The sequence below is a fragment of the Glossina fuscipes genome, unplaced genomic scaffold (genome assembly GCF_014805625.2).
Source record: "Glossina fuscipes isolate IAEA_lab_2018 unplaced genomic scaffold, Yale_Gfus_2 174, whole genome shotgun sequence".
Classification (NCBI taxonomy): domain Eukaryota; kingdom Metazoa; phylum Arthropoda; class Insecta; order Diptera; family Glossinidae; genus Glossina; species Glossina fuscipes.
In genome coordinates this window covers 393,801-415,761 of record NW_023998517.1, presented here as the reverse complement: position 1 = coordinate 415,761, position 21,961 = coordinate 393,801, and the positions used below count along the sequence as shown (strand labels likewise).

The 21,961-nt window shown below is 33.0% G+C and overlaps 1 protein-coding gene across 16 annotated transcripts in view; it reads left to right on the top strand.

Moving 5' to 3' along the window:
* Nucleotides 1-21,961, top strand: part of LOC119641713 (protein lap4) — a 309,554-nt gene that overhangs the window by 63,809 nt on the left and 223,784 nt on the right. Inside the window, exon 1 of one of the 16 annotated variants that reach the window (XM_038040523.1) lies at nt 5,533-5,616. The exons of the other annotated variants lie outside the window; for them this stretch is intronic. The gene's annotated coding sequence lies outside the window, so the exon portion shown is untranslated. Of the gene's footprint in view, nt 1-5,532; nt 5,617-21,961 lie in introns of those variants that run through there. 16 annotated transcript variants of the gene reach the window in all.

The window sequence follows — 21,961 nt, the reverse complement described above, 5'->3', positions numbered from 1 at the left end:
CGCTGCAGTCGCTTGCGTATGACTGCCTTTTGATGAACTATCTAAAATTGGAAAAAGTTGCGTCGAGTCGCGCGTGTGTGAGTTCTTTGACGTTTGTTGTCTAATAATAGAAAAAACATTTGTTGGGATGTTCGGAAAGTCATTTCGTTTTTTTTTTTTCTTCAACAGGACTTAATTGTATTTTTTGATAGCAGACTTCACACTTACGCTGCCTTGTCAAGGCTTGCTTCTAAAAACTTTGTTTGATTCTGCGCAACAGTTGTAGCCCCATCAAATAGGGGAAATCGAAAGCAGGATATTTGATATATTTAAATTTTTCCCAATCGAAAAATTTAAAATGCTGTTCAGCCAAGAAAGAAATAATTGGAAGTGTAGTGTAGAGAGAGGATGTATTGGCAAAACGTGAGTGGTGAGTGCCAAGACTGGGTTGCAAAATTTCGTTCTGGGAAATTTTGATGTTAACGATACACATTCTGAAAAGCCATTTGGACTTGAAAACAAAACGAAGGCATCAATTGATACAAAGCGCGGTACGACAACTCGTGAAGTCACTAATAAATTAAGTTTATCGAATTTGATCGTACATGGTCACGTTCACGGAGTGAAGTAACTCCGTATTAGAAAGTTGCTTTCATTTTTATGCATTTTTCTTAGCGAAGAAATTATAATACTTGTCGCGTTGGTCATCTTATTTAATATTTTCCTCATTGGCGACCTGTTAGTAGAGTGGTTGTTAAACTTTCAGATGACCCAAGGATGACATACCATACTTTCGATCAATATCTTATGTAGTTTCCCTTTACCTTTTAGCTTTGTTGTTAATTTTTCGCGGCGACGAATACTTTCTCAAAATAGTGTATGATCAACAAGAAGCTACAACAGTAAACGTTTTATTGTCAAGTAAAAGCATTAACCTCTTAGACGATGAATTGTAGCAAATAGTTTTCCTGATTTCTATCACTGTTGCAGGAAATTTATTACAATCGTCAAGACTAACTAACACTTTAATTTCCCGTATTCGTCTAACCATTAAAACGTGAGTGCAACAAACTGATGTGTAGGCACAACTACGAAATATTGTGGAAATTATTTTTGAAATTTCTTCTTGGAAAAGGAAAAGTCTATTTTTAATAACACAATATTGTGCGTAACTTCATAGAAGGTATACGCGGCTATAAGTTAATAAACTTTTTATAAATTATAAGAGAAAAAGAAAAAAATGTGTGTGCGCACATACCTCATAAACACTTGAAGAAGAGCATTTCAAAGGCAAATTTCATACAAATTTCCGTAATTATGCGTTTCAAGTGCAGGTCTGCTAAGCAAATTAATTCATATATTCATTCTTTCTTTCATCTTTTTATAGCCAACTTTCATATAAGATATTTATTTGGCTATAAAATGTTTCCCTAATTATATCCTACACATTAATAGTTGAGCGGAGAAGATGTTAATTTTTTACGGTTTTATTTTCCAGAAGTAGATTATTTTCCCGGTATAAGCGATCACCAATAACATATATGTGTATATATATGTGTATATAATTTCCGGACAATGTATAACTGCAATACTCAAAAGAAAATCCTTTGAAACTTAGTCGTTATTTTATTTTATCTATTTAAGCTATCGCGTATAAAGCAACGGTCGAGCGTTCTAAATTAAAGTGTGGGTGCAGTGATTGCAAATAATACAGTGTAAATTATGATGCAAATGATGAGAAATACACAAATACAGAAAATCTTGACTAAAGTGCGACAACGAAAAATAATAGATCACCTACTAGCTTAGTGATTACGATGCATTGTAAGATTCTGTTAGTAAACCCTCAAGCATTGGCAGTCGTTTGCGAATTCGATAGTGAAGCGTTCCATAACTTAATAGCATGTACAAACAAAGTGTCTTCCAGACAAGAGGCTATAGTGCGGTTTCCGTATAATCTTCACCGAAGAATCGGAGAAAATATTCTCAATTATTTAAAAAAAAAAAAAAAATTAATTAATTTAGCGTTAAATTCCACTCCACATTTCAACTAATAATAGCTAAATTATTTAATAAATGACTCGATAACTTTTACTTAAACGATTGTACCTCAGATGTTAGTGAAACAGTCAGTCAAACAGCGCCGACCACACGTGACAAAACTCCATTGTGAAGGCTAGGTACAGCATGTATCGCTGTGCACTATATAAGGCTGATAGCTCATAGGACCAAAGTTGATTTGTGTCCACTATAAAATGGAGTGCACTAATACAGCATAGTAATAACGTAAACTAGGATTGACCACAGCGGAATCATTAAACTATTATTATACAAAGACAGCTTAGAACTAAACTATATATCAGAGTAATAGATAATAGATATAACGGTACAAACGAAAAACAATTAGGCACGATTTAGTGATAGGAAGAATTTCACAGACTTCAGTATTATGCAGCAAAGTCGTATACAAATAGTTGAGTAAACAGAAGAAAGGAATATGGGACTTCATCAAATTACATGAATAAACAAAAATCAGTTAAATTTAAATCTTTGTCAAATCAAATTACGGAGTAGTAAGGACTCTAATGGCTTGTGGGCAGGACGGCACCCTTGATAGAATCTAGTGACGGTTAAAACAAATAAATACTGGTAGTTTGTGCGGCAGTGTGACAAGTAGATTGCTTCATGCTGCCTTGTACATCTATTAGGGACATTAAACGAGATTCTCTGCAGTAAACAAGAGGAAGATTTTATACTTTTGTGTTTAGTGGTCTCTCCAGCAAAGTTAAGGAGCACAGATCTACTTTCATACGATGGAAGTTCCAAATGAGAATACCAGCCTAAGCCTTGTAGCGCTGAAAATGAAAAGCTTTGTTGTATCGATTCGATTAGGTTACCGCGATATCTGTAACTTGGCATTCAGGCTACAAATGAATATTCCAAAATTGGTCGAACAAGAGTAGTATGTAACCCTTTAGTGGCTGGCATAAGAGTTATAGAATTTCCTTAGCTAGAGAAATACATTGTAAGGCACTATTCCTATTGGATTTGTTAAAAACTGTCGCACTTGAGGTTTGAACCCTCCCGGCCATGGAGATCCTTCGCTTACTGGAGCTCTCAGTCGCACTCTCATTATACTAAAAATGGGGATATGTGCTTTCGGTTCTCAAATTTATTTCAACGTCCGGAATTGATCTCAGGGCACCCTTCCAGTTTATTTAATAAGTTTTTTTTTTTTTTTACAACTTTTACGTACATCACGCATTTTAATGGCACTGATCGTTATAGTTAGCCTTCTTAATGCTGTTAGCAAACGATAAGGACCGTTGAATAATATATAACCGCATTCGCTAATGACTTTTAGCAGAGGCCACTTTCCACAACTTTCTTACGCAATGTTGTCTTAAAAGTAAAATTTTTCTGACCAACGTAATCGATCTCATTAGTCAGCAGCACAGCAGACGTTCTAAGTGTATTGGTCCGATTCGTGAAAGTAACCAATGTGGTAAGCAATGTGTTATTAAGGATATTTTTGGAATTTCTTAAGAATGAATTTTTTTCGCGAATATTATAAAAGCACTAACGACTAAAGTTAGCCTTCTCTGATATTGTACTATTAGCAGATCATTGATTAATGTAGTTAGCCTTTATCGAAACCTGACTATAATTGACTTTCTTCTATAATGAATTCTGAGTAGAAATCCTTGGTTGGGAGAGTGGTAGAGCTGTTGCAATAGAATCTCTACGCAAACTATTTTTACTTACTATCTGTCATCTTCTCCATATGCCCTAAACAAAAATACCATTAGCCGATTTATTATTCTTCTTAAGTTGTTCGCGGTTTAAAGTTTTTGAAATTTATTAAAACCCCACTGCCAAGTATTATTTGGAAACCTGCATATCACTTGCACAACGGCATGAATGAAAAGATGGAAATTTTACAAAAGAACGTTGCATGTGTCATGAAGTACGTGCTGTTCATTTGGTGTTGATAAAAACCCAAACGAGTGATGATATTAAGCAAATTCTTTTTGTTGTCTGTTTTTTTGTTTTTTTGTTTTCATTTCCAATGAACCCTTCTGATGAATGAATGAATGTAAATAAAAAATAAAAAAGACCAAAGTTCTAATAATCATGTTTATTTGACAAATGTATTACAGTTTCTCTTTGCATAATATTTTAAAAAGCAAATTCTTATACGAATGAAAGTGAAACGGATAGACAAGAAATAATTACGTATATCAGCAAAAGGAAAAACAAAAGCAAAAAAGTTGTAATGTGTTTTTGTGCCATCAAAACAAATGTGGTGACAATATATACATGTTTATATAAACACATGTGTATATATGTATATATGTGCACATGAGTTGTTTTCAGTTTTTATCTTTACCTCGAATTCCTTATTCAATGCCATTTTTTGGTAGTTTATCTTTCAAGTGTAATCAAAATATGAACATATATATATATGCATATGCATATAAATACGTGTACATATATATATGTATAAAGAGAAGTATATATATCTACAATATTTTTCTTATAAAAGTTACTCACTCGGTTTATAAGTTTTTAACAGACAACCAGCACCGTATTTGTAAAGGGAATCAGGTCTGTCTTGGCTATATACGGAGGAGCCCTTGCGACGTTATATATATTTTACTAGAATGCTGTCAAACTTTTAAAATTCCAACAGTAGTATTGTTCATTTTTCTTCTTATATTATTTGTAGTGTCGTAAGAGCACTGTGTGTGTGTAAACAAAGATCTACAGACACTAAGCTAAGAATATAAATTACTAATATGCTGCGTTACTCATACGCTCTATCTTGTTAAAGGGCGGTAAAGAGAATTGGGAAATATAGAGCTGTTGCTTTGCTATCAACAACCGCAGTTATTATACAATAGTATAGGTAGGTGTACACTCGTGCAAAAAGCTTCGTTCATACGTATACGTATATGTATGAATGTATGTGGCATAGTCTTGGAAAATAATATGCGATAATATTTTTAGATAAGATTTTTTTTTTGTTTCTTTCCCCCTCTTCAACACCCAGTGTTTTTTTATAACCAAAGAGAAGTTTTTACGTATAGGTGCCAGAAGTTTGAACACGAAAATATTTTTCTCTAAAAGTATGTAAGTAAGTGTGTGTGTATGTGTGCATGTGTGTTTTTGTTTGCGTATATTTTGTATGCGAAGTTTGTGCTATGACAGTTTTTTTTTTTTAGCTCCCACTCTCATTTCTCAGACGTTTCCTTAACTCTGCTATTTATTTATAAGTTTTCGAAAAGTTCACAAAATTTTGTTTTTTTTTTCCCCCCATAATTTTTCTCTTTCAACTCGATTTTGTGCATTTTTTCTGCTTTTCTTTTGGTTGCTGTTTCCCTGGGCTACTGACAGTATGTGCTCAACGAAGTGTATGAGATTACAGGTGTATGCGTGGTGTATATGTGTGTGTGTATGTGTGTATATTTGAGTTTGAATATATGCGTATGTATTTCCCTTGTGTAATTACTTTAGTAGGTCTATAGTACTTGTCTGTTTACGTCTGGCTTTAGTTATTTTTATTTATCAAAACAAAACGGTGCCGTTATTGTTATTGCCATTTACGTGACGGACGTGTGTGCTTTTGTTTAAACGGTTAATATTTTCACACATTGTCTTCTTTTTTTTTTTTGTTTTTTCTTTCATCGATAATAAGCTTATAAATAGTATCCGTATATACATATGTATATATATGTGCATGCATACGTGCATAAATTTTTTTAATTATTAATATCAAGAAGCTTTTGAGGGTGAAAAGTTCTTACGTAGCGTTAGAGAAGACGCAAAAATTGTTCCATTTTGTTAAGTAATTTAAAGTTTTGCGTAATCAACCCGGGGTTGACAAATTGTCTTTACTCACTTTCGGTATGCAATATTTACAGTTAAAGAATCGGGAAATTCATAAAGTTATTTATTTTTAGTTTCATACCAGACTACCTTTAGCGGTTTACGGTGTTCGCGTGCTGATCGTACCTTTTATTAATTTGCGGCTAGTCAATGCGATCTTTTCTCTTTTTTAGTTAGGCCCAATTCTTTTTAGATTATTGAAATGTTAGTAAGTCGTCTAGTGACGGCAGGTATTGCAGTTAAGTTTCTTTAAAAATAATAATAATTTATTTGACGGAATTCTTTCAAAGGAATTTTTACTACTTTCGCATTGCCATTTAATCGAGAGCGATTTCATTTAAATGAAGGCTTAAAAGAAAATTCGCAAAATTGAAAAAGTGCGCAGTTGTTTAAATTGCAATTAAGAATTTTCGGTGCTTTTAACGATTTATACACTAAGCATATATGTGCAAATCCAAATATTTTAATTCAATAAGAAGAAAAGAGAAAAAATTTAAATGTAAACCATATTTTCGGACGGAGTATATGTCATTTTTGGCGACCATAACAAAATATGAAAACTTTTCTTTGGCGTGTAAAGTGATCTTCACAGTATACGAGCAAACTTAGAAGTGAAAGCCATTCTCATCCGATATAAGAGCAATTTAATTGCTTGGAATACATTTCATTACAGAAAATTTGCTATCTTAATGTAGTTTCAACTTTCATTTTGCATAGTTTCTATAATTGAAATCTTGAGTTTTTATCAATTTTTTTTTTTTTTAAATAGTGTTTTTTTAAGTGATATAGACATAATAGATTTTGTTCGTGTCATTGCTAAAATAGCAATTATGCGCCTCTTGAGTTGCACTGATTCATCAATTTAAGATTCCCCCTCGATGCGATAATGTTCGTCTGTATGTCCTTTTCTTTTTCGGAATCATCATGACCTGTAATAATAATAACATGTAATTAAATATCGATTTCGGATTTTTTAAAATAATTTTCCGAATTTCAGCGGATTGTTTGTCGAGTGAAACATTTTGCAAATTTTTATACCTTACCTTTAAATGGAAGGTAAACATATATATGTTTTTCTTTACGTGTAGAAACTTGATCGCAATTTCATTAGTTTTTTGTGCAAATTTTTCTTCATATTGGTAAGCACAACCAACTACTGGTAGATATTTAGAATTCTTCCCCTATGTACTTACTATTCGTTATAAAGTAAATATTTGTTTTGAAAAATAAGATGAAAAGAACGTTTTCGTATTGATGGCAATTTAGAAGTTTAAAGTACGTTTTCAAAGACTTTTTTAAGAACTTGAAAATATCTCTTGAAAGTTTTTTTTTTTTTTTTTTTTTTCTTTAATAGCAAATTGCACTTACGTGTTAACACCTACTACTGAGAAGTGTGTTCGGTTGTAATGCTTAGAAATCTGCATTCAGAAACTCCTTAACACTTATCCTTGATCAATGTGCAATATTTCTGTCCATCCGTCCATTCATCGTCTGTTTGTAAACATTTTCTGGTAGTAATGATTTAGATAGAAAGAGGATGCAGTTGGAATCAATCTTCTCTTAATCTAGAGCCAGCGAAAAAAAAAATTTTGAATTGGAAATGAAAATGAAAACGGAAATGCTGTTAGCGTTGATTCGATAAACGATACCATCTCATAATTTAGCAAAAGTGCTTTTCTGTCCACTTTCCCCCACACTTACGATGGCTAATAAAGCAAATAAAGAATTAAATGATTAATATGCTAACTATTGATAAAAACTTTTTAACGATTTTTTATATTCTTGTTCGTATTGTTGTGCGGCATATAAGGTCTGCTTTAAGCCGTTTGGAATTGTGTTTGGGTTTCCACAGACTGAGATGGAGAATTAATATGCGTTTAGTGAGAACTCGCATTCATCTCTAGACGGATGCTAAATGGGGTGTTTCGGCTCACTTTTTTTTATTTAAATTTATACTCAGTGAAGATTCAGTTATGCTTTTTTAGAAAGTCATCACTGAGGACTCGCACTTATTTCAAAATGAACGCGTGCATTGAGTGATATGACTAAATAAATTTTTACTTAACCAGCTAATTGCGTATGACGAATATAAGCCTCATGATCAGCCCATCAGTCCATTTCGGATTTCCTCCGTTGTTGTTTCATTGCAACCTAATTTCAGATACTTTGTTCATAACGAGTCTGACTGATCATTGCTGAATTTTTGAGACGCATTTTAAATAAACGAAGATCCACTTATATGCTTTCAAAAAGTTATTTCTCTCTTTGCCTGTCTCTTAGAGGGACCTGGATTCCTACATAGATAGAGAGATATGAGTCTAATGAGATTTTGAAGCCACGTTTCTAGATAGATGCCTCTAATCTTTTAACGATAATATCTGTAAATCTAAAAAGAAATATTCATATAGTAAGGTTTCCTATTATTGTGCGTTCCTAAAAACTTTGATTTCCATATTTTTATGGGGACATAGGACGTTTGTAGTAAAGTAAACATTATCACTTATCCACTGGGCAGATAAACTCATTAGAAGCTGCGGCCGCCACTTTTCCTTCCTTTTTCGCTTTCTTCAATTTTTTCTAACCGTCGCTGTGTTACACGAATAGGAGACATTCCGTGGTTAAAAAAAGAAAGTAAGAAGGCCCACGTTTCGATACCCTAAACTACATCGCCTAATATAGTTGCGCACTCGTTTTGGAAACAATACCCCGTAAGTTACACATTATTTTCATGGAAAAGCATATTTTCCGTGAAAGCCCGCACATTAGAGGAATCTTTATATGTGGTAGTATACAAAAAATAGATCTACATTGCCCAAATTCGGTAGGGTTGTTTTCTATGTCAATTTATTATTATGAAGCAATTTTCACCATGAAATAGCAAAGAGTATATCTCTCTACTATTTAAAGATTCAGTTTTCGCAGCGATGGCTTATATGAGGCAAGGCTCCAAGAATTGCCCGAACCAAAACAAATTTTCCAATTCAGGGTGAGAAATTTTGAAAGCTGCAATTTTTTTTCGCCTAACGACTTTTCAAAATAGGGCGTTACTTGGGAATTGATTGAAAAAGTGGACGGATCCAAACCATTTTCAGTAGCGTTTGTCCTTAAGTCAAAGCATGCCAGTGTACCAAATTTCATTCAAATATCTCACACTATGTGATCTACAGCTTGAACACAATTTCCCATGGACAGAAATCTGACGGACAGGCAGGCTTAGATCGATTCAGAAAATGATTCTAAACTGAATAAAAGTTTGCGTCTATTTTAAGCTCTTCTACGTGTTGCATACGTCTATACAAACTTAATATGTCTTGTACAACAAGTGGTCTATATACAATATAAACAATAATATGAATTTCGATCTCTTAAGAGCTCAATCTGTATTATATGTCATATAATGTATCAAAAATAATGAAAAATTGAGTGTACTTGCATTCACTTTTCAAAAAATCCAGTAATCTTTTATTGACATAATCGTATAGAAAGCAGCTTTGCAGGGATTGAGAGTTTGAGAGGAGATTTATTGAAATATTTTCTTTTACATTTAATTTGTTTTCTCTATGATCTGAAATAGTTTTTATTTTAAATTAAATTTTCCGAGTTTTAGTTCTTTTTGCAAATTAAATGTCTTATGATGCTGTTTAGTATAAGCAAACAACATTTTTTTTTTTTTTGTTTTTTTGGTTATAAACTTTTCAAAGGAAAAGCAAATGATTCCATAAAAATGAATGTAAATAACAAAAAGAAAAGAAAGCATATGCGTACGCACATATCCATACAAACATGTATTAAATACATATTTGAGGAAAAAATTCTTTATTAATGTATGTGTGTTTATGTGTACAAATTGAAATGCAATGTTGTTGTCAATGATAATGCTTTGTATGATGATGGCAACAATGATCATCATTTTATATATTTGACAATTTCTTTCACATTAGTTAACCCACCCACCCTCCCCTCATATAGATAGGTTGAGCTGAAGTGCATTATTCGAGTTTTTTTTGGTATTTGTTGTTGTTGTTGGTGCTGTATTTATTTTGTCAATGCGGTTTCTTAAGGAAAAGTCATTTTATTTGCATTTGCTTGCAAGTTGTAAACATGTATACGTTCAGCTGTTTACTAACACTACCGATAATGTCGATGATAGTGACGGTGATGATGACGATGATGCTGATGATGATACATTCATGCATCAATGAAGAGCATTTTTCCTATAATAGAAACGCTATTCAATAAAAATTTATTGTATATGTTTGATTTTGCAATTGAAAATATATTTTGTAATCTACGTGAGAGTACGAGTGTGAATGCCAGTGCAAGTATGCGTGCATGCGTGCGTATATGGTTGAATGCATGCATGTGTTAATGTTACAAATTTAAACATGCTTGTGCTTACATATCCTGCAATAATTTCAAAATATCCTTTCAGTTTGTTGTTCCCCAAATATTGTTGTGATTTGTAATAAAATCTAATATTTGCATTTTTAAATGAACTTTGAGGTTTGCATTATTTACTTATTTAAATAAAAATACATTTTTTTTTTTTTTTGTATATATTCCATAGGAGTTGAGTTAATGAAATTTCTATTTATATTGCAGGCACATCGGACAGGATAAAGAAAAATGATAGGGATATGCAGGATGTTTAACAATTTTGCTGAGCAAAATGTAAGGTCGCCTTAGCTTAGGCAAAGATTGATCAATATTCTTTTAGAGTAAGGTCTCGTGTTAACTGAATTTTAAAAGATTCTTTTCTTCCAACTTTATGTTCAAGTTTCTTTGCTTTACTTGCTAAAATATTGACGTCTCGCTTTCTTTTGACGGGCTGTGTCCCCGCAAATGAATGAAGAAAATGTTTCTGCTTTTAATCGAAACCACACCAGAAACTTTTACATATTAAGCAATTTTTTTTTTTTTTTTTCTATATTCATCACCGAAGGATGAGGGGTATATTTCTAGAAGGAAGCTTCAGAAATCACACAAGGAACATACATTCTCGATTAGCATCAAATTCTAGATCGATTTAAGAATATTTGCCTGTCTATCCATGTTGTAAATATTCTCCTGGTTGCAAAAATGAAGCTATTGACTTTACATGTGGCAAAAACATAGCAAGTTCCAACACGCAAGTTGGCATGAAAAATGGGCCAGATCGGTCGAACAACAAATGTAAAGTGCTACGAAAACTGAGAACACCTCTGTTTTCTAAAAGGAATAAAACATTAATTTGTTGCTTTGCGTTTCTCATAAACTGCAGCAGATAAATTTACAAAAATTTGAACGTATTTTCTATGGACTGCTGTAATAATTGCACAAAAATAGGAAAAATCGACCACGTCAACCCAATTTTATAAGCGTACCATAATCCAATTTTTTTCCAAAAGATTTTTAAGGGATGCTCAGAAGAAAGATTCAAAAATCCCATAAACTATATAAATTCTTGTCCAGTTTCAAATTCAGAATCCACCTAAGCACGCCCATTTATTCGTGTGTTCATCTGCCCAACTGTACGATATATGTGTGAAACATTCTTAGGTTAGTGAAAATTAGCAAAAGAATATGAAAACGACCAAAAGACAAGCCTACAACGCCCAAGCACTTCTACAACAGAAACTGCAATATCTTTGGTTTCCGTTTTTTTTCCTTGTTATTCATCAGTTACCACACATACACCACATAAATTTCCACTCTTACTCTGAAAATCGACCACGTCCACTCAATAATATAGAGAATGAAAACTTAGATCTATTCCTTTTTTCTTGGTCTTGTTCACGATAACGATGATGGATACACGAAATTCGACCCCGACCGAATGTAATTTCCTTAGTTTTTTTTTTAATATAATCACTCAGGGCATCTTCCTTATACTAATAACAACGGGGGCGGTCGTAAAGAGGTTTTGAACAAAAAAAAAATAGTGGGAAGGTTGCGAAATGCGCGCCCGTTCGGTAGGAGTACGTCTATGCTGCGACCAAAATGAACTCTACCGTACCTGAGATTTGAACACTGACCATTTAGTTGTGATTCCTATCGTTTCAATTACCCATGTGGGTCACCGCGCAATTTGCGACCTCTATACTTTAGGTTGTATGGCGCATGTCGTATATCATACTATGCATTAACGAGAAGAATATTAAAATAACTAATTTTGACAGCTCATTGACATTAGCTTATCGATCAAATTTTGCTTGTAATTTAATCATATTTTTATAAAATAATCTTTTTTTTATTCGCAAGCATTTGTTTATTTGTGCGAAAATATAACCATTAAATTATGTTACATTATATGTGTGTTATTGATTTTTGCTTTCCTACTTATTTGTTTTTTGTTTCTTTTGTTCGGTTATATAAAAAGCGTTAATAGGTTTTCATTTGCATTGGAAAGCTTTCGAAAGGTTTCACTTTCAATTGATTTGTTGCAAGTAAGAAAAAGTAATAAAAATTGCGTTTCAAATTACTTAGATGGTAAATTTACGTTCATTTCATGCCGACTATTGGAAGGTGTATTGATAGGCACAATGTATATATGATTATGGGCAGATTACTACAATCACTATATAGCATTGAGCGGCTGTGTAGCATGAAGTATGAAGAAATTAATTATATTCAACATAAATCGCGCCCTTTTATGCTTAGCGCTTCCAAATTTTCCTACTTTTTATTTTTCAATTCTCCTGAGCTTTAAATTACATTTTTAATAAAACATGAAGAAAGCATCAATAAAACTTAATGTCAACACTACACTTGCAAATATGCTATGTAAGGGTAAACATCTTAACAATCGGATTGCTCATGCATGCTATTTTACAAAAGATGTATTAATGTTGTAACCAACTACATAACATAGCGCCATATAGGCCATTGAACGACTAGATATTATGTACCAACGTTTGACATAAACACAACTATCCACTAACCTAGTAAGGGGACAATCAGAAATTGTCTTCTTAAATAGCTAGTTCAAGCAAACCCAACTCCCCAGAAAAAATGGCTGCTCTATGTTGAAATCGTAATCCTAGCTAACGGACAGACAACCGGACATGATGAAATTAATTTGAATTAAATTTGGTTAATATTAACTTTGGAACAAGGTAAAGTAGGCTAAAGAGAAAGAAATGATCAGGACCAGGATCGTTATTGTGAACGGAATTTTTGTGATTATAATCATGATTTGAGAATAAATGAACAGATTGCCGGGCATCACTAAAATGATTCGGGCATGTAGGTAGACCATTGTTTTACAAGATTTTGATTCATATAATTAAAGGGTAGGATAAAGTATTAAGAATAAGACGACTTTTTCAGACTTATAGCCTATTTCTGAATTAAGACATAACAAGGCATAAGGTGTTGTTTTCTATGTGAATAGCGGGATTTAACAACCCTGTTTTATAATAAAACAGATATCCGAGCGTTTACATACGAATGTTTCTTCACAATGCTAAAATTGATGTCGACTAAAACGATTCGACCGACTATATACGTTGATTAACGTTTTGGAAAATTTTTTAGTCCAACAGTTCAATTCATGATAAAATTTTAAGAAGAAAGAGAAGAGTTCCAGAAAAATTCTATGGCTCTATTCTAAGCAATGTCACAAAGACATCAAAAGTCACAAAGCCTTTTTTTCTCTCTGAATTGCAGGACTTAAGCACCCTGTTTTATAATAAAGTTTATATCGGAGTGTTTTCTTTATTCCTCTGAAATTGTAGAAATACTCCTGAAGAAAATTTTGAGGCCATAATTGCAACAAGCAGATGAATATAAATAAATCGATGTCTTTACTTACGCCCGAAAATTCGATTTAATTGCACACATCTCTGCTCTGGTTACATTTCTCGAAAACATATAACAGAATCCGATCTATATATTTTATAATGATAAAAGGAATAAGTTTCCGTTATACATTATTAACATCATTGATGGGATGGGTATCATAAGATTCGACTAAAATCGATAGTAATCACACGCTTGTTTGCATTTTCAGTTTCTGCATTTATTACGAGCTTTTGAATATGCATTTATTCAAAATGAACAAATTGTCTTGTAATTGTTGTAATGAATTCTCATAGGGTCTGTTTTTGCACATGTTTCAAAAAGGAGAAAAAAAAAAAAAAAAAAGAATGAGATCAAGACTTTACTTAGAAAACATTTTTCTGCCACAATGTGTTTTATTATTATTATTATTATTATTGTTTCATTTCATGACTTTGTAATTGTTACTGCTTTACCTGAATTTCAGACATAGCAGGGATGATACATAATAATCTGGATTTCTTTGCTCTCAATCATACACCCATTGCAAGTGTTTAGCAATGAAATGCATTGTACAGAAAAGAAGAACTTCCGACATAATCTTTTTAGTTAATTCTTTTCACTAGTGCAACAATGTTGGGAGAAGAAGGTATGACAGATAAATGACAATAAATGCAAACCTAGCATTCCTATTTTTACTATCACTTGTACGGGAAGTGTGTGCTCAAGTGATTGGATGTAGAAATTCGAAAAGTGGATGCTAACATTTCGGTACAAAGTCGTCTAATCATGATTCTTTCAATACCAGCAAACCGTCTTGTTGACCGATTGTTGATAAGTTGTTTATTTAAAGTGAAAATACTTTTTAGAGTTGTTGTCGTTCCCAAACGGGACAACTTATTTAATATATTTTCATTTTTGACTTTCCAAATAATAAATTTGAAGACGAAGTTTTAAACTTGACATAGACTAACAATGAAGTTTAATTGCTGTGATAGGTCAGAAAAATGTGAATTCAAAAATAATAACATTGTGAAAACATGCAACAAACTGAAAATCAAACAAAATATTTTTTTGTTTTTTCTATTTGCTAAACAATGTACAGGCGTCGACCGTTTAATGCGGTTAATTTGCACCGTGCTATATCGAAACGTTAACGCATTATGCAAATCTTTTTTATTTTTTCACAATTGAAGCTTCGATGATGTAACATAAATGAAGAAAATGTGCACCGTGTTGTGCCGAAACCGTAAGATACCTTATAAGATACCTTAAAATAGTGTAAATCAAAGCAACGTGTGCCGTGTGTTGTATCGAAGCCAAATCTTAAATCGTAAAATGTGTTCATATATTACGAGTTCGTTTCAAACATGCAAAGAAATGCGAAAAATGCGGTAGTGTCTCCCAGGTTGTGACCGAATGTCATAAATTTTATTACTCTATAATATTGAGTTGGCGCGGCAGCCTTTTTCTATTTTCAGAATAAAAATGCAAATTTGTGTATGTGATGCATGTGTTGTACTTTATGGGTATGGGTAATAAGCAAAAAACGGGGAAAACGGAAATGTTCACACTATTCTTTCCATAGGTGTGTGGGCGTGCAAGGCATGTCCTTTGACCGGTTCAAACCACTTTCAAATTCCTTTACAAATTAATCGGCGATATCTTCACTTTTGAAGACGGGGGATATTACATAGTCGCGTAGATGGACTGGCAAACAGACGGATAGGCTTACATGCACTCCGAATATGCAATTGATAAAGTTTTTGTATACTTTACGGAGTTTCTGAAGATTGCTTCATAAAGGTTTTGAAAAACAATTAAATTTTGACATACTATTATACAATATAAGGGCGACCCGGTCAATTTTGCCCCATTTTTGCACAAATGCTTCAGCATCAACCATTGAATATACCCTCGAATTTTTGTAGACTTATCTGCTATAGTTTATGAATAATGAACGAAAGACCGATTTTTTATTCCTTTTTAAAAAACAGAGTTGTTCTCGGTTGCCATCCGGTGCCCTTCAAATGGCTTGGCCTGGTTGCAATAGCAATCTGCGTGCTTTCAATGCTTTTGACAAATTTAAAGCAAATAGCTTAACTTTTGGACGGACAGACGGACACGCTTAAATTGATTCAGAATTTGATGGCGATCAAGAACGTACATAATTTATGGCGTTGCTGAAACTCCCTTCTAAGCGTTGCAAGACGTTTTGGCAAATGAATATACCCTTGATGCTTCCGCGATCGGGAGAGAAACATACATTCGATTTTTTTAAATTGTCTTATATCGAAATATAACGTTTGCAAATTTTGTACGCTACTGTTTCGAAACCGTGCTTTACAAAGACCATGTTCAGTGGAGGACGCGCCTGTATCACATTTACAAATGGTATCCCAAATTTCACGAAAGATTTCAATTAAGTAGAAAACAAAGTTTTTTTTTTCGTTTGTAATTTTTTTTACCGAATCATAGGGTATATAGAATAGGGTTATGTAGAAAATAGCGAAGCCTGTAAATTTCCTTCACGGGTTACCTGCCACATATACCCGCTTTTTCATGATCATTGTGGATAAAAGTAGTTGAACCCTCTCGTTTAAATTAATGGGTAATTGTGGACTTGTTGGCATAAACGTTTGACTTCAACCCCATCCAGTTTTCCTGAATTTTTCGATTACAGCCTTCATAGTTGGCGAAGTCTAATCAATATTCCCACCGCTTAGATTATCCAACATCTTTTACATGTGTTATGTTTTAGATGAAAATATACTTTTTCCAGAAATATTGGATTGTGCTGGGCAATGTTGGAGGGGTACCGGAACACTGTTCCAGCTCTTCCTACTCATTGGACGGCAGAATTTTTTGATAATAGAGTGCTTGACCTCTAAGAACCATCCACGGTTGGAGAAGCTAAAAAATCCTTCCTATTAGTCACATGAGGCAAATGTCTCCTCGCTTTTTTTTTTCTCGGCAAGTAACGTCCAAACGAGTCGGTTCTTCAGGTTGTGCAATTTCGTTCTCTTATGCAGAGTTATTCGGCACGATATTTATAATCGAAAACCATTCATTTCAACCATTTCTTCTTTATATTTCCCCTTAAAAAGTAGTTCCATGATGAAGTTTGTATTTACAATGGTCTGAAGCAATTGAAATTTAATTTGTTGTATAAACTGTTTAAACAAAATTTTAAACAAAAGTCAATGAAAACAAAGTTTACCTTCGATTGATTGAAGGACCAACTTTTGTTTGAATTGCACGTCGATTGAGTAAAGTAATTTGTGATGGCTTTTATAAAAAAAAAATAAATTTTTTTAATATAACTTCTCGCGTTGTAATCCTCAGCGAAATGCCTTTTGAGGCATTTAGTCATTAGTCTATTAAAACCTCAGAGAGGAAGAAAAGAATATTCGAAGCGAAGAAGAAAATATATTCGTTGGGCGCGGTAGTTGCTCAACGGTGCTAGGTAAAAATTCTTGCGTGAAGATGCTGGCTTAGTGCGAGATGTATTATTGCGGTAACGAAAATAAAATTTATTTTCCTTTTTTTCGCTCAAGAGCTGTCTTGTCTAGGTGTATGAACAGGGTGATTGTTAGAATTTAGAGGATAGAAGAGAGAAGAAGAAGAAAAAGAAGAAGAAATACAAGAAGTAAAAGAATAAAAGGAAGTCTGAATGTGGTCAAAATTATTTTTTTTTATTAAATTTTCTTCAATTATCACGAAGGATAGTCTATTGCGAATTATTTTTGCAGGAGAGAGAATATCACCTAAGCTTTATTGTTGTATTGCATGAAATTGTGTGAATTTTTCCTTAAAATTCGAATTCAGGTCGTTTCGCAATCGCCTTCTTCGCCCACCTTAGCTGTGTTTGGTATCTGGTTACGACCGAAACTCTGAACACAGCTTCACGAACGCTGACATGATTCGACCGAAATTGTTTTCTTTCCAAGAAGTCAGTTTCTCGGGTCATATAGAGACATAGTGAAAATTCTTCAAGTTTTATAGGCTTTCTCTCAACATCATATTTTTCGAGTTTACCGTTCTGCTCGATCTTTCATTCAATATTCTTGAAATTTTGACTGCAGCTTTTTTCGAATAAGATTCTTTAGTGGCCATTAAGGGTTTTTTTTTAAATTAAATTAAAATTGATCAATTTTAGCTAATTGTCTTTTTAAAAAAACAAATAAAAAATATTAAATTAATTTAAAAAAAAAATAATGGCTCGATGGTGCTCACTAGATTTTTGGTCACATTTTCTGAAAATTGTTGCTTTCTTGCTCTAGATGCGAAGTCTGATGATCTGTTGGGGCAGAAGGACAAGGAAGTAAGGAAAAAAATCTGAAAACCAAAAGCAATTTACTCATGCTTTGTTTAAGAGAAATAGAAAATTGATTGATTAATTAAATTTGTTGTGATTGTATTGATATACAAGAATAGTTTGCCTTGACACGCGGCAAGTTTTTATAAAGTGATTAGGCTTAATTCTATTATGCACTTTCAACAAACGGATTAAAAATTCTTTTGCCAATGTCGAGGTACAAAATGCTTTCAATTCAATGACATGTCAAGGAAATTATGTCATTTATTTATATTGACCTTTGATGAATGTAATGCATTATAAATCAATGTTCGACAATACCTTTAGTCTTTATCAAGATGGATTTATACAAAATTCAATTGAAATTATATGCTTAGATAGAATTTGTGAGAGCCTTAACCTGTTGTTTGCAATAAACTTCAATTAGTTTATATTCAATAACAATGGCGAAGAAGAAGAAGAAGCAGTAGTCAGTTTTTCTGCTGTTCGTTTTAAGTATATTATAAAAGGGTAAATAGTAAAGCAATCATATGTATCCTTGAGTACATTATTTAAATCCATCCATTTCCATTTATTATAAACCTGCGAGTTGGCCTGCCAAACAGCCCAGCAAATCCGAACTTGTGGTCATCTACTTGTTGCACAATGTATGTGTTGCAATGTGAATAAATGCGGTATTCATCTGAATCTATTTAAGCATGTTTGCTTGTCCGTCTATCGCGAACATTGTCTTAGCCACAAAAATGAAACAATTGAGTTCAAATTTGGCAGAAAAATTGGGTGTACTTGCAAGCAGATTGGTATTAAAAATCGGCGAACCCGTGAAGGAACACGGCTATAATGCCGCTTAAGCTGAGAACGACTCTCTTTTTCAAAGGGAATAAACAATTCGTTTTTTACTTATTACGCTTAAACTACAGCAGACGCATTTACAAAAATTTGAACGTATATTTTGAAAATTGACCGCGCCTACCCAATATTATAGTGAACCAAAATTGAATTTTTTTCCCAACACGTTTACAACGCGCAGACGCAAGCTTAAAAAACCATATAAAGTATATAAATTCTTAGGTACTAAGCATGTTCGTCTGTCCCTCCGTCCGTCTGTGGATATGTATATTATCTGCGGTAAGCATTATCCCGTTCACAAAAACGAATTTGTAGAAGAATTTCGAAATTACAGTGCTTCAACATTCACCCGCCTATGCTACAAAAATCGTGAACACTTTCGCTTTTCGTGTTTCATGCCTGCTACTCAGAAAGTACAACATTTATATTATATAATACACATTCTTTAGGATAACGGTGATAGCTGTAAAAGATTCGCCCGCGACTGAATATAATTTTCTCATTCATTTTGTTTACGAATGCTATATATATATATTGTTATAGTCTAAGTAAGCGTAGCTTGCACGCACCCTGGGCACCTAAGGTAACCCAAAGCATAACGAATAAATCTAAATTCGGTTTTTATGAAAGTTCCAGTTTGAACAAATGATTTTCACGTATACTAAGTTAAAGTTTTAAAGTACAGAGTAATAACTTTTGAATAAAACTCTTTTTAAATGGATGCATATTTATGAAGCAAAGTTCATACACACTAACATAGGATAATTCCACGTATTCAATGGTAGCTCGTTTGCATAGCGACAGCAAAACGTACAAATGTTAGAAAGTGTATACAAATATATCTTTGCATAAAAAACAAAAACAAAAAAAAAAAAAAAAAATAGTAGGAAAATATAGTAAGAAAATTTACTGTCACCAATATTGAGACTCTTGTGGCATTTGCCTTCTACTCTCCTAAGGGTTTATAAAAAAATCAAATAAAATTTTTTGCTCTACATCTAGACACAAAGAAACTTATACCTAGAGAAATATTATTAAAAAAAGAAAATGATGCGTAACTGCATCCCCATCGCCCCAGAGAGAAGTATTTGAAAAAAAAAAAAAAAAAAAAATTTTAAAATAAATGAAAAGTTCAAATTACTGCTTACTGTATAAGCAGGAGTGTACTACACACGCCATGGGATGGCACCTTTAAATGTTTTTGGGCGTTTCTGTAGATCAAGCGCAAGCATATGCCGTTCCCATATACACAACAGTATATTTCTTGCCTGGCGAAGAATTTTTATAATACTTGCGATAAAGGAAAAGCAATAATAACAATAAGAAACTGACTGCCATAAAGAAAAATATGGAGAAAAGATGATCAAAAGCTTATTCACGTGTAAAACTAAAGAAAACTGAAATCATAAAATATTAGCAGCTATTGATTGTTAAGGCCAAGTGAAAAAAAATTAAAGGTGATATTTTTCTCTACCCGCAAAAGCAGAATATAGACGAAAGATAGAAAGATAGAAAGAAATAATACGATTCTCGTTCTCGCTGCTAACATATCCTTGAAATTGATGAAAGCATTAAAATACTATCATCATCAGCCCCGCAATAATAAATTTCGACGAATCCTCTACTCAAAGCTCTAATACGAGTAGATATATTAAAAAATTCCTTATAAAAGACGAACAATTCTCGCATCGAATGTAATAACTCGCGCACATCAGTTGCACCATCAACAGCAACAACAACAATAACGATGAGTGACAACAAGAAAAACAATAATAATGGGTATAAGGCTTTCAAGGTTCCTGACGAATTCGAGTTTGTCTAGAATTATTATTTTACCTGAATGTGTGTAATCTCATATACACGCACACATAGATAATATTTGAAATCCATTGCAACTGGTTGTGTGTGAAACACAATTTCTTTGGTATTTTGCCCAACAGAAAAGAAGTGAAAATAATGTTGAAATTTTATATAAACAATGTTTCATATGTAAAATAAGTTTCCATTTAAGGTATCCTCGACCTTTCGTAGGTTTACTTTTCACATTTGCATCTGTTAGCCAAGTTTATTATTATATAACTACTAATCGCATTTTTGTGTCTGGCTTTATTATCCTATACTTCAGTATTATAAACATTTTATTTTTATTTCTGATATTCGAAGCAAAAAAAAAAAAACAAATTACTCTGCATAATAAATATATTTGATTAGAAAGCATAAAGGTGGGAAAGTGCTTGTGTACATCAGATCAATAACTTTAAACACCACTTGTTTAAATTACTAGGGAAATCCTTAAACATTCGATAGAATATTACATAAAAATAACAAATATTGGATACACACACTGATAAAATATATAGATTTGTTAGTCAAAATGCAACCATTAGACCTTTCCCGCGAACGAATGTCTTTTTTAAAGGCAATCGAAAAGTCTCCATTCCCCATCCCCATACCACTTAAAGGATACAGAGCATATCAAGTTTGTTTAAAAGAACTTAGGATAGATTCACTTCTTCGTATATCGATCGATTCGGAACCATTTTCTACACTGATTTAAGCCTGTCTGCATGCCTGCCCATCTGATGTCCACCGATGTATTTAAATATTCAAAGGTAATTCATGCATAATAATGATTTGGTATAAACAATAAATAGTCTTAGCAACGTAAGGGTATTTTCTGGATCCCACCTAATAAAAAGGTCTCGATAAAAAATAAGCTCTTATATGGCAAAAATGTCCAATTGTTGATATTTTATGGTGAAAATTGGTTCTTAAGAGTAACTTGATCTAAAATTTGGATCAAAAGGTTTTTCACTTAGACCCAACCATATAAAGGGCTCCTGATGAAATCCAAACACGTTAACGACGAAGTGTTTTTTATGATCGAAGCAAGTGAAAATTACTAAAATCTTTAACCAGTAAATTGAGTTTGCTAAGTGTGCACCACTTTAGTTGACATTTTCAGCGACCTCCAAATTCCAAAGGTATGCCTCTACAACAAATATAATTTTTGGTATTTTATCCCAAAAGTGAAGAGTTTTATTAAGCGACTTTATGCAGGGCATTCAGTGGGGTCGGCCTTACTTATCTGGAATACTTTCACTGATGACAGGTAGCAAAAGGCAAAGTTTTGTATCATTTCATTGTATGGTGTCAGGTTGACATTTT